At 54.7% G+C, this 11,629-nt stretch overlaps 1 pseudogene; it reads right to left on the reverse strand.

Moving 5' to 3' along the window:
* Window positions 1–9,132: 9,132 nt before the first annotated feature.
* LOC133394801 (large subunit ribosomal RNA) overlaps window positions 9,133–11,629 on the reverse strand; it is a 7,560-nt pseudogene continuing 5,063 nt past the window's right edge.

Consider the following 11,629-nt stretch of genomic DNA (forward strand, 5'->3'; position numbering starts at 1 on the left):
CTATCCTAACCAGCAGTTAATCAACACTTTTCACCCAAGTCATAGGAACATAGAGTACTTTTCCTAATCGGTACACAATTTTGGTGCACCTCTAACCTGGCCGGCACTTTATCGTTACGTTTTGTGCATAACCTAGGGACGTGGTGTAAGTTTCATGATTTTTATGTTTGATTCGGTTTATTATGATTGAAAACTACGCTACGTCCCAGAAATTTGAACTCGACTACTTCCTCCATGTGGCGCCAAAAGCTACTGGGCAACGCCTAGCTAATGCCCCATTTGTACTTCAATTTGCATAATCAATTTTGAAAAATACGCTAAGTCCCAGAAATCTGAACTCGAATACTTTTGCCACGTGGCGCAAAAAAGCTACTGAGAAACGCCTAGCCTTTTACCCATTTATAATTTAGTTTTCGTTATTAGTTTTGAACAATACGCAAAGTTCCAAGAATCTGAACTCGAATACTTTTTACATGTGCCGCCAAAAGCTACTGAGCAACGCCTAGGTTGATACATTTTTGGTACATGGAGTGTATGCATGCAGGATTACTGCCGTGCTGGACCGAAAAATCGAACTTGCTACTAGAACGTAAAGTAATTCCCCTAGATAGGTGCTTTTGCATACCTCTGATCGACCACCATGCAACACGCGTAGCGACACGCGTAGCTAGGCTTGCCCAACCAAATTTCCTACTATAGCACCAAATTGCACACTTTCAGGGGTATAATTTGGTACCGTGTACCGTGCATGGTACAAGTATCAGCAGCTCGTGCAATTTATTTTGCATCGTGTTGCGGTTGCTGGTGCGTCGGGATAGGAGTATTTCGAGACTTTCGCCAAGCGTTGGTGCCATTTGGGGGATAATTAATGTTCTAGCCACAATAAACGTGCCACATAATGCCAATAAGGAAAAAGCCGTTTTCTAGGGACTTCCAGTCAAAATGTTTGCCATCAGCGCTTTCCTGTCGAGTTCAGGATCTGGGACTTAGCGTTTTTTTTTCACGATCCAATCCAACGACCAGATCGTGAATAAACAATACATACAACAGTGCATCCCTTTAAAGTAGGAAAAAGCCGAATTCTAGGGAGCTCCAGTCCAAAAGGTTGTCATCAGCGCTCTCCTCTCGAGTTCAAGATTTGGGACTTAGCGTTTTTTTCGCGATCCAGCCAAAAGACCAGATCGTGAAATAAACAATTAATATAACTGTACTAGTACATCCCTTCAACTGAAGCAAGTGCACCATACATGACCCGTACGCCAATCATCCATGCACATGACACGTCAACTAAGTCAACACATGATACAACTTGGACAACTGACGGGTAAGTAGGTCATCTCGTACACGACGACACATCGACCAAACCAGGTCAACACGTCACATGCACAAGACATCCTACTACCAAGGCCGGCCACCTCGACACACGACGTGTTAACCGAACATGGTCAACAACACCATCATGTGCAAGGCAACCGGCCCAAACGGATTAACTTATACAACTTGTAACGAGCAGGTGTGTAAGCTTACTGGTTTGGTCGGCACGTTTCTCACATCAAGACAATCAAGTCGAGAACGAGGCACGCCGACAAGCTCACTAGTGTTACGTGTTCCGCTCCATACCGTGTCAAGTCACTCGTCTGACACGGAAGTAGCCAGCTCTTGTCCACTAGTGTAAAGGAACGGTCTCCAGACCAAGTCAAGTCACTCGTCTGACAAGGAAAGAGCACGCACCAAGCTTCACCAGAGCACGGCACCACGGTCCCCAGACCAAGATGGTTCGTTGCGCCATCGAGGAAGGGGCACGCGATCCCTTGCTACACTCAACTAAGTACACTCTTGCTCTCACAAAAGTATCCCCTGTGTCGACGTGGTCCCCAGACCAAGACGAGCTTGCGCACATCGAGGAAGGGGCACACGGACAAACCACCAAGCATGGGTCGCCTGAGAGGATCGATGCGAACGCATCTCTACAACTCGCAGCTCCCAGCCTGAAGTCCCGTCGTTTGCGGGCGGTTGATAGGTGTCGAAACTAGGTATATCCACGTTGGGCAGAGCTCAAGCCAACGGCGTTCCCAGTTACGGTACTAACACGTGCAGCGAACTCCACTCGTTGCGGCCTAGGTATAGCGGGATGAGACGCCGGGCTGCAGACGCAGACTCCAACGGATCTCAGAGGGTTGTTAGGCCCGCTAGCTTCCGAACACCTAATGGGTTTGAGAAGCGCTATCAGCTCGGATTGGCTACGACCTTAGAGGCGTTCAGGCATAATCCAGCGGACGTAGCGTCATACCAAAGTCCGGTCGGACTAGTATTGAGCCAGTGGTCCGTACCTGTGGTTCCTCTCGTACTGCACAGGAATTCCGTTAAGATAGCGACTATAAGCACACACCAGTAGGGTAAAACTAACCTGTCTCACGACGGTCTAAACCCAGCTCACGTTCCCTTGAAAGGGTGAACAATCCTACGCTTGGTGAATTTTGCTTCACAATGATAGGAAGAGCCGACATCGAAGGATCAAAAAGCCACGTCGCTATGAACGCTTGGCGGCCACAAGCCAGTTATCCCTGTAGTGTTCATCGAGTAGCCGTCGAGTGAAGACGGATGTAAACACGCTCCGACAGAGTTTCGGAAAAAAGTGTGTAAAACGGCCTCGGATCGCTCGGAAAGTGCTAAAAACGAGTTCAGAGCACCCGTTTTACCTTTAGACGGTGTTATTTACCCGAAAATCGGTGATTTTTTGTAAAAGTGAAAAATCGTGTTGTTGTGTGTACGTGGGCCCCCCCCCCGGTAGCACCTGATTTCCGGGTGTGGAATTTGGGAGCAAAATTTCGTGATATTGGTGCCGCAAACACTTGAATTTAAGTAAATTGACGGTTCTAAAGCGTTTGGAAGTGATTCTGCAACGATTCGTGCAGTAGAAAGCTTGAAAAAGTGTATGTGTTTTTTCCCCATACATTTTGTATGGGGAATTTTGTTATGAAAAAAACTCAGTGAAAACTGCACGGATTTTGTCCGGATGTGTTTTGAAAGGTGCGCGTAGTGACACTCATAGTGAATCGAGCGAAAAAAGTTCGAAAATCGGTTAAAAAACGCGGAATTCAAAAGTGTCGGGGGTGCTACCGCTGGGACACGTGTCCTCAGTAAAAACGAAAAAAACAGCAAATCGTGAATAACTCGGTGAGTTTTGGTCGGATTCGAGTGCGGTTTTCACCATTGTGCTTATCTTTGTGCAAACAATAAGAATCGACCAAAAAAACAGTGAAAAACGGAAAAAAAATTTTTGACATTTGGAAGTGACAGTTCAGTAATACCCACGGGACAAATTTGGCCGGGGCGCAATTCCCAAGGGGCAAAATTTGAATTTTCGGCCCGGTGACGGTTGGCGGCGGAACCGAAGGTGCCGAAAAATTGTCAATTTTGCAGGGGTGGTAGAGCAAGTAACGCCGACTACGGGAAAATTATTTTCCCCCCTCCTCCCCCTCCCCCCTCCCCCCCAGAGGTCAGAATAGAGTAGGGCGCCCGATAAGAGTCGGATAAGGTCGAGGTCGCCCGAAAATTCTCATTTTTGGTAGGGTGGTAGAGCGTGACCCCAGCAGTCCGGGAAAATTATTTTCCCCGCTCCCACCCCCCCCCCCTCCCAGTGAAAAATTTTATAAGTGTCAAAAAGTCGGAAAAGTGGTCCAAAAAGGGTGGAATTCCGGGTCGAGCCGTTTGGACGAGTGAACGTGCCGCGAAAATTTGGGAGTGGTGCGGAATAATTCCCCACGTGTGTGACGCACCCTCCTGAATTTTTTCCCCACCCCCTTCCCCCCTCCCCCCCGCCCACCAGGGGGGCACAAATTGGACCTTTTTCGCCCTGAACACCGGAGTTGAAGCGGAAACCAACATCATCGTGCAGCAGATCACCAGCTAGGTGGCGCAGAATCCCAGGGGTCATTCCGACCCCCTGGGTCATTCGACCCCCGGGGTCATTTCGACCCCCAGGGTTATTTTACCCCACCCATCGCGAACGTCGGTTATCGCGATGGAAGCACCCGGGAGATCGACCCGCTCGGGTGCTAGGGCGACGTCGGTGGACTGCCGCACCAGCTTGGCTCCTAGCTCCAAGCTCTTTGCGGCCGAGCCACGTGTTGCGCTTCCTAGGCTAAGCGCCACAGGCGCTAGTAAGCCCATTGCGCAGCCAAAAGCTGCATCAGCGACACCGGCTCCGGAGCTCGAGTTGCTCAGAGCAACCATCCAACGCCTCGAGGAGCAGAATATCGCTATGAAGGAGCAAAACGCAAAACTCCTGGAGCAGATAACCGGCATGTGCCAACTGCTGCAGGAGGAAAAGGAGGAGGCAAAGCGCCGTGAGGAGAAGCTCGAGGCGCAGATGGAGAAGTTAGCCGCCGCACATCAACGCGATCGAGATGTGCTCAACTCTCTGCTGGCGGCAAAGGTTGGCGGTGGACAACCGTCAGCTAGTCCACGTCAACCTCCAACTCCGTTGCCACGCCGATCCTCTGCGCAGCCGCAGCAGCAGCAACAGCAGCAGCAGCGGAACCAGCACGAGCAGGAGCAGCCCCGCGCGTCGACGTCGCGCGCAGTCATGCCGCCGCGTAGCGAGGCATTGACAGCCGTCCGCGGAGACGTCGTGCCGGAGTTGACCTACAGCGAGGTCGTGCGGCGTAGATATCGCGGCAAAGCTACGGGTAAGCCACGCTCCCAGCAGCAGCCGCAACAGCAGCAGCAGCAGCGTCAGCTACAGCGACAGGCAGTCGGTATCGCGCAGCATCAACAGCAGCAGCAGCAACGTCAGCCACAGCGACAGGCGGTCGCTGGCTCGCAGCAGCAACAGCAGGAGCGTATGCAGCAGCAGCAGCAGCTACAGCGTAAGCGAAAGCCGAGGCCTGACATCATCGAGGTGTCTCCCAGCGAAGGCGAAACCTGGGATGGCATTTACGACAAGGTGCGCAAAGCCATTCGTCTGGACGCGGCTCACAGCGAAATGAAAGGGCATATTAAGCAGGGCCGCCGAACTCATGCTAGGCTGCTACGTATGGAGCTGAGCAAGACGGCAAACGCTACGCTTATGCTGGAAGGCGTCCGCAAAATCATCGGCGACGCAGGCGTCAGTCGGCTTGTCACAGAAATGGGTGAGCTGCTGGTAGTCGATATTGATCCCCTTGCTACGGAGGAAGATATCATTGCTGCCCTCGATGCTAAGATTGGCGCAAGTGCTGGAGTTGTTTCTGCCAGCACTTGGGAACTACCGGATGGTTCGAAGCGAGCACGCATCCGGCTACCTGTGAAGTCGGCTCGGCAGTTGGAAGGACTTAAACTGTTCCTGTGCGACTGTGTGAGCAAGGTTCGAGCAGCCCCACCAACGCCTCCAGAGCGACAGCGCTGTTTTCGCTGTCTGGAGATGGGCCACATCGCCTCGAACTGCCGTTCCACCGCAGATCGGCAGAATCTGTGCATCCGCTGTGGGCTTACCGGACACAAAGCACGATCCTGCCAGAATGAGGCAAAGTGCGCACTGTGCGGTGGCGCTCACCACATAGGCCACAGCGAATGTGCTCGTTCGGCCCAACGATGTTCCCGGCCCTGAAAGTTCTGCAGGCGAACCTGGGCCATGGCCGTGATGCCCAGAACCTGGTGCTGCAAGCTGCCAGAGAGGAGAAAGCAGACGTGCTCATTCTCTCTGATGTTCTGCGCCCACCTGAAAACAACGGCCGGTGGGCATTCAGCAGCTGCAAGGCGGTAGCGGTGGTAGCTGTCGGTGAGCTACCAATACAGCGGGTGTGGTGCAGTGAAGCTCAGGGGTTGGTTGCAGCGCAGATCGGCGGAGTGGTTTTCATCAGCTGCTATGCTCCACCAAGCCTTAACCTCGCAGAGTTCGAGCGCTTCTTGGAAGCAATAGAACTCGAAGGCTTCTCCCACCCTCAAGTCGTCGTCGCCGGCGATTTTAACGCCAGACATGAGGAGTGGGGCAGCCCGAGGACTTGCGACCGCGGGGAAGAGCTGCACGGAATGGTGGAGCAGCTTGGCCTAATCGTGATTAATCAAGGTCGGGAATACACGTTTGATGGCAACGGGGTGGCTCTCCCGAGTATAGTGGATGTGGCATTCGCGAGCCCGTCGATCGCTCGCCCTGACACCTGGGTTGTTAGCACAAGATACACCGCGTCAGACCACCGCTATGTTCTCTACACCGTGGGAGGAACACCAGCATCGCCCGAGCAGCTGCAGGACCAGCAGCAGCCAGCGCAACAGTCCTCTGCGCAGCAGCAGCAGTCACTTCAGCAGCAGCAGCAGCAACAGCAGCCATCGCAACAGCAGCAGCAGCAACATCAGCGGCAACCGTCATCGCGGCAGGGTGCTTCCGCTAGCCAGAGGCGTGTGCGTCACGCTGGCCGTAGATGGAAGACCTCGCAGTTTTCTCCTTCCTCATTCCTCGAGGCGCTGTTCGCTGCGGACTTTGTCCAACGCGCATCGACCCAGGAGGGTATGATCGCAGCCATGTTGAAGGCCTGCGACGAGACGATGCAACGGGTTACCCGAGTGCACCAAGACCCGCACCGTAACACATTTTGGTGGTCTCCCCTCCTGGCTCGCCTGAGGAACAACTGCGAGGTTGCCCGTGACCGGATGCTGCGGACGGCTGATTTGGAGGAGCGCAGCATAGCAGCAGCTGAGCACAGGACAGCAAGGGCGGAGCTCAGCCGAGCAATTCGAGCTAGCAAGCGGAACTTGTTCCAGGAGCTGATCGAAATTGCAGAAGAGAATGCGTTCGGGGCAGGATATCGGGTCGTCATGTCCCGGCTCCGTGGCAGTCGGACGCCTTCAGAAGCGGACCGGGTCGTCCTCGAACGCATTGTGTCCGACCTCTTCCCTGAGCATCCGCCCTGTGACTGGTCGCAGCTGAGCAACGTTGGAAGCGTCGAGGGAGCAACAACAACGGCGGGAATTGCACCGGTAACGGACGACGAGCTGCTGCTCATCGCGAGCCAGATGGCAAATCGCAAAGCACCAGGGCTCGATGGCATCCCGAATGCGGCAGTGAAGACGGCCATCATGTTGTTCCCGGAGGTCTTCCGGGTCCTGTACCAGGATTGCCTCAACCGCGCTTCGTTTCCGGCGCAGTGGAAGAGGCAACGACTGGTGTTGCTGCCGAAGCAGGGGAAGCCTCCGGGAGAGAGCAGCTCGTACCGACCCCTCTGCATGCTCGACGCACTGGGGAAGGTACTTGAGCGCCTCATCCTGAATCGCCTCAATGAACATCTCGAGGAGCCGTCTTCACCCCGACTGTCGGACCGGCAGTTCGGATTTCGTCGAGGGCGGTCGACAGTGAGCGCCATCCAGCGGGTTGTTGAGGCCGGCCGTACCGCCATGTCGTTCCGGCGAACGAACGGCCGGGATAACCGTTTCTTGCTTGTGGTGGCGTTGGACGTGAAGAACGCCTTCAACACGGCCAACTGGCAATCCATTGCCAGCGCCCTTCAGGCAAAAGGTGTTCCCGTCGGCCTCCAACGGATGCTTCGAAGCTACTTCGAGGATCGTGTGCTGTACTTTGACACGAGCGAAGGCCCCGTCGTACGGCATGTAACCGCCGGTGTTCCACAGGGGTCCATCCTGGGCCCAACTCTGTGGAACATCATGTATGACGGGGTGCTGGATGTGCCGCTACCTCCCGACGTCGAAGTCATCGGATACGCGGACGATCGGGCGCTGTTGGTACCTGCTACCACCACGGACGAGGTTCGCGCGAGAGCAGAGGAGGCCGTTGACCAGGTCCAACGTTGGATGCAACAGCACGGTCTGGAGCTGGCCCCAGCCAAGACTGAAGCCGTCCTGATTTCGAGTAAGAAGACTCCACCGCAGGTGACATTTCGCGTCGGTGACGTGGAAATCAAGTCGTCTAGGAGCATCAGGTACTTGGGCGTGCAGCTCCAAGATCACCTGAAATGGCGAGATCACGTCACGAAAGTCTCCGAAAAGGCGTCGCGCGTGGTGGCAGCTGTAACGCGCCTCATGCAAAACCACAGCGGCCCCAGGACGGCCAAGTCAAGGCTGCTGGCGTATGTGGCAGAATCGGTGTTGCGGTATGCTGCTCCCGTCTGGGCTGAGGCAACTCAGGTGCGAGAGTGCCGGCGGATGCTGCAACGAGTTCAGCGAAAAGCAGCCATCAGGGTGGCACGGGCATTCCGTACCGTCAGGTATGAGACGGCCACCCTACTCGCTGGACTCGTACCGATATGCCACCTCATCAACGAGGATGCTCGGGTTCACCAACAACTCCTTGCTCCAGACCGTGCTGCAACGAGGGAGGACATCCGGGCGACGGAGCGGCAGAACACCATCGACTGCTGGCAGGAGGAATGGGATGCCGACGCACTGCAACAGGATGCTAGCCGGCACACGCGGTGGACGCACCGTGTAATTCCATCGGTCGGCGACTGGCAGTCTAGGAAACATGGAGATATGACTTTCCATCTGGCACAGGTTTTGTCCGGACACGGATTTTTCCGTGACTACTTGTGCCACAATGGATTCACGTCGTCCCCAGACTGCCAGTTGTGCGTCGGCGTCCCAGAGACGGCGGAGCACGCCTTCTTCGAGTGCCCACGCTTTGCGGCAGTTCGACAGGAGCTACTCGGCGAGGGAGGTCCAGACCCTGTCTGTCCGGACACCCTCCAGCGGCACTTGTTGCGCGACGCCGATAGCTGGAGTCGTATCTGCGAAGCCGCGAAGCGAATAACGGCCCAACTGCAGCGAGCGTGGGACGAGGAGCGGGCAGCATTGGCTGTTAACGTCATCGAGCGTCAGGACGAAGACGCAGCAGAGCTGGAGGCCCAACGCGCGGAAGTGCGGCGGGCCCGTAACGAGCGACGCAACGCCAACCGGCGAGCAGCAACAGCACGCCGGCGGGAAGAACGTCGAGCTGGACTTCCCCCAACCCCACCAGCTTCACCACGGACCGCTCAGCGACGTGCAGCGCTTCGTGAGCGTCAAGCGCGGTTCAGGGAGAGGAGACGAAACCGTCGTCTTCTCGGGATGTCCGGCCAGGCGATAAACAATGACGATGACGGCCGAGAACGCGCGGATTTTGCAGCCGGGCCATCTGGTATGCGCAACCGCGCAATCGACGAGGAAAACGAGGCCACGGACGGTGGCCTGAACGCCGCGGAAGAAGCCGCCGTGGTCGAGGCAGAAGTTGCCTCCCGCTAGGCGTGGTATGCACGTAAAAACAGCGACGCATCGAGCGTGAAAAAGCGCCCTATTTAGGGGAATGAGTGAATTTTTCGGTTGAATTTAGAAATAGAAATAAAACATGGAAGGTGCTTTTCGCACGGACAAAAGGTTGGCCATTAAGCCATGAAACCCCCTGCAGGGTAAGCCCTCGCGGGTAAAATGTAGGGGAGCGGGAGGGTTTAATTTTGAAACAAAATAAAAACCCGTTTAAAAAAAAAAAAAAAAAAGCCAGTTATCCCTGTGGTAACTTTTCTGACACCTCTTGCTAAAAACTCGTTATAACCAAAAGGATCGTAAGGCCAAGCTTTCGCTGTCCCGAAGTGTACTGAACGTTGGGATCAAGCCAGCTTTTGTCCTTATGCTCAGCGTGTGGTTTCTGTCCACACTGAGCTGACCTTTGGACACCTCCGTTATCGTTTTGGAGATGTACCGCCCCAGTCAAACTCCGCACCTGGCACTGTCCATGACGTGGACCGAAAGGACCTGTCCAGGAGTCTTCGAGCCGGGCGGCGCGCGGAACCGGGGGCAAACGTGACATCATAAACGATCGACCGCGCAGAAGCAGTGCACCACGAATGCACCGACGTACGCAAGCTTGTACCCTTGCGGGCCACGGCTCACGGTCGGACAAGCGGGTAACACGCTACACACGACGATGCTACGATGCAGTCTCCCCGGCGGCACCACCCAGCGACACACTGGACGCTGAGCGAGAAACACGGCGCATTGGGCGCGCGCAGGCGAACCGCCGCCACAGCCCCCCGGAGGAGGTGCGCGCACGATCCGGACCTGGGGCCCGCGCTTGTTCCACCCAATCATGTAAGTAAGGCAACAGTAAGAGTGGTGGTATCTCAGAGGCGAGCTCCACGAGGAAGCCCTCCCACCTATGCTGCACCTCCTATATCGCCTTACAATGCCAGACTAGAGTCAAGCTCAACAGGGTCTTCTTTCCCCGCTAGTGCATCCAAGCCCGTTCCCTTGGCTGTGGTTTCGCTAGATAGTAGATAGGGACAGAGGGAATCTCGTTAATCCATTCATGCGCGTCACTAATTAGATGACGAGGCATTTGGCTACCTTTTTTTTTTTTTTTTTTTTTTTTTTTTTTTTTTTTTTTTTTTTTTTTTTTTTTTTTTTTTTTTTTTTTTTTTTTTTTTTTTTTTTTTTTTTTTTTTTTTTTGTTAACGAAGAGTGAGCATATTCCATCCCCCTCTCCGACTCACCCAACTCGGCCGGTACGCTTGTGGTGCGTATTACTTCATGCGGAGTCGTGTGTGCGGTTGCACCCTGGGTCACGACGCATCTTCTGCGGCGATCTGGTCTGATGATTCTGCTTATTACGCTGCTTACCGTGGTGCGACGCGGTCCCTTTGGTCCTATCGCCCACGCTTCGGGTGGGCAATGGGGGGTCGGCATCGTTGGTCACCACTCCAAGCACGTAAGGCAGTTCTCCTGAAACGAGATTTGGATAGAGGAAACAAGAAAAAGGAGAAAGAGGTAGAAGAAAGCTGAAAATAGATGAGAGAAGAAAAAAAAGAAAGCTGGAAAGAAACGAAAATAAATAAAAGATTAATAACTTTCCAGCTTACGGTGGCCCTTGCGGTGCGGGTTGTTGCCGTGCCGCATGGCCTGAGGGACCACCATTTGCGTCCCTCGCCCGCCGTCTGGCCCGCCTGCGTCGCCTTGCCGTTGGTGGACGCTCAACATCCCATCTCGCTTGGAGAGTGGAGAAGATTGTCCTGGCGGCGGCGCGGACGGCCTCCCACGTTTCGCTGCGGGTGCACATTTCCGAGACGATGTTATCCATTGTTACTCGGGAATGGCACCGCTGCTGCATCTCATTCCGGATCCGATCGAACCGTGGACAGTGGAACAGCACGTGTTCAACGTCTTCCACGGCGTCACCACATTCAGGGCAGTTGGGCGAGCCTTCCAGGATGCCTTTCTCGACGAAATAGGAGCGCAAGAACCCGTGCCCCGTGAGGAGCTGGGTGAGGAAAAAGTCAACTTCCCCATGCTTGCGGCTGACCCAGAGATTAATGTCTGGAATCAGCCTCCTCGTCTTCAGTCCTGGTGCTCCTGGTTGCCCTGCACCCGTTGTCCACTGGTCCTGCCAGCGCCTCATCGTCTCCTCCCGTTGCCGCTTTCGTATGTCCGATTGAACTCCACCACTCGCTACCTTTTCGTCGTGGCAGCGGATATCCTCCTGCATGAGGAGGACTAACGGGGTGGTGTTGGCAACAACGCAAGCGGCATCATAAGAAACGGTCTGGAAGGCGCTGGCGACTCGGAGAGCCCCCGGTCGATGCGCCCTTTGGACCGATTTGCGATGGGTCTCCTTGTCGAGCACCCATCGCCCCCAGGTGGCAACTCCGTATCGGATGATACTGTTGCCGAC

Source organism: Anopheles gambiae (genome assembly GCF_943734735.2).
Source record: "Anopheles gambiae chromosome X unlocalized genomic scaffold, idAnoGambNW_F1_1 X_unloc_5, whole genome shotgun sequence".
In the NCBI taxonomy this organism is placed as follows: Eukaryota; Metazoa; Arthropoda; class Insecta; order Diptera; family Culicidae; genus Anopheles; species Anopheles gambiae.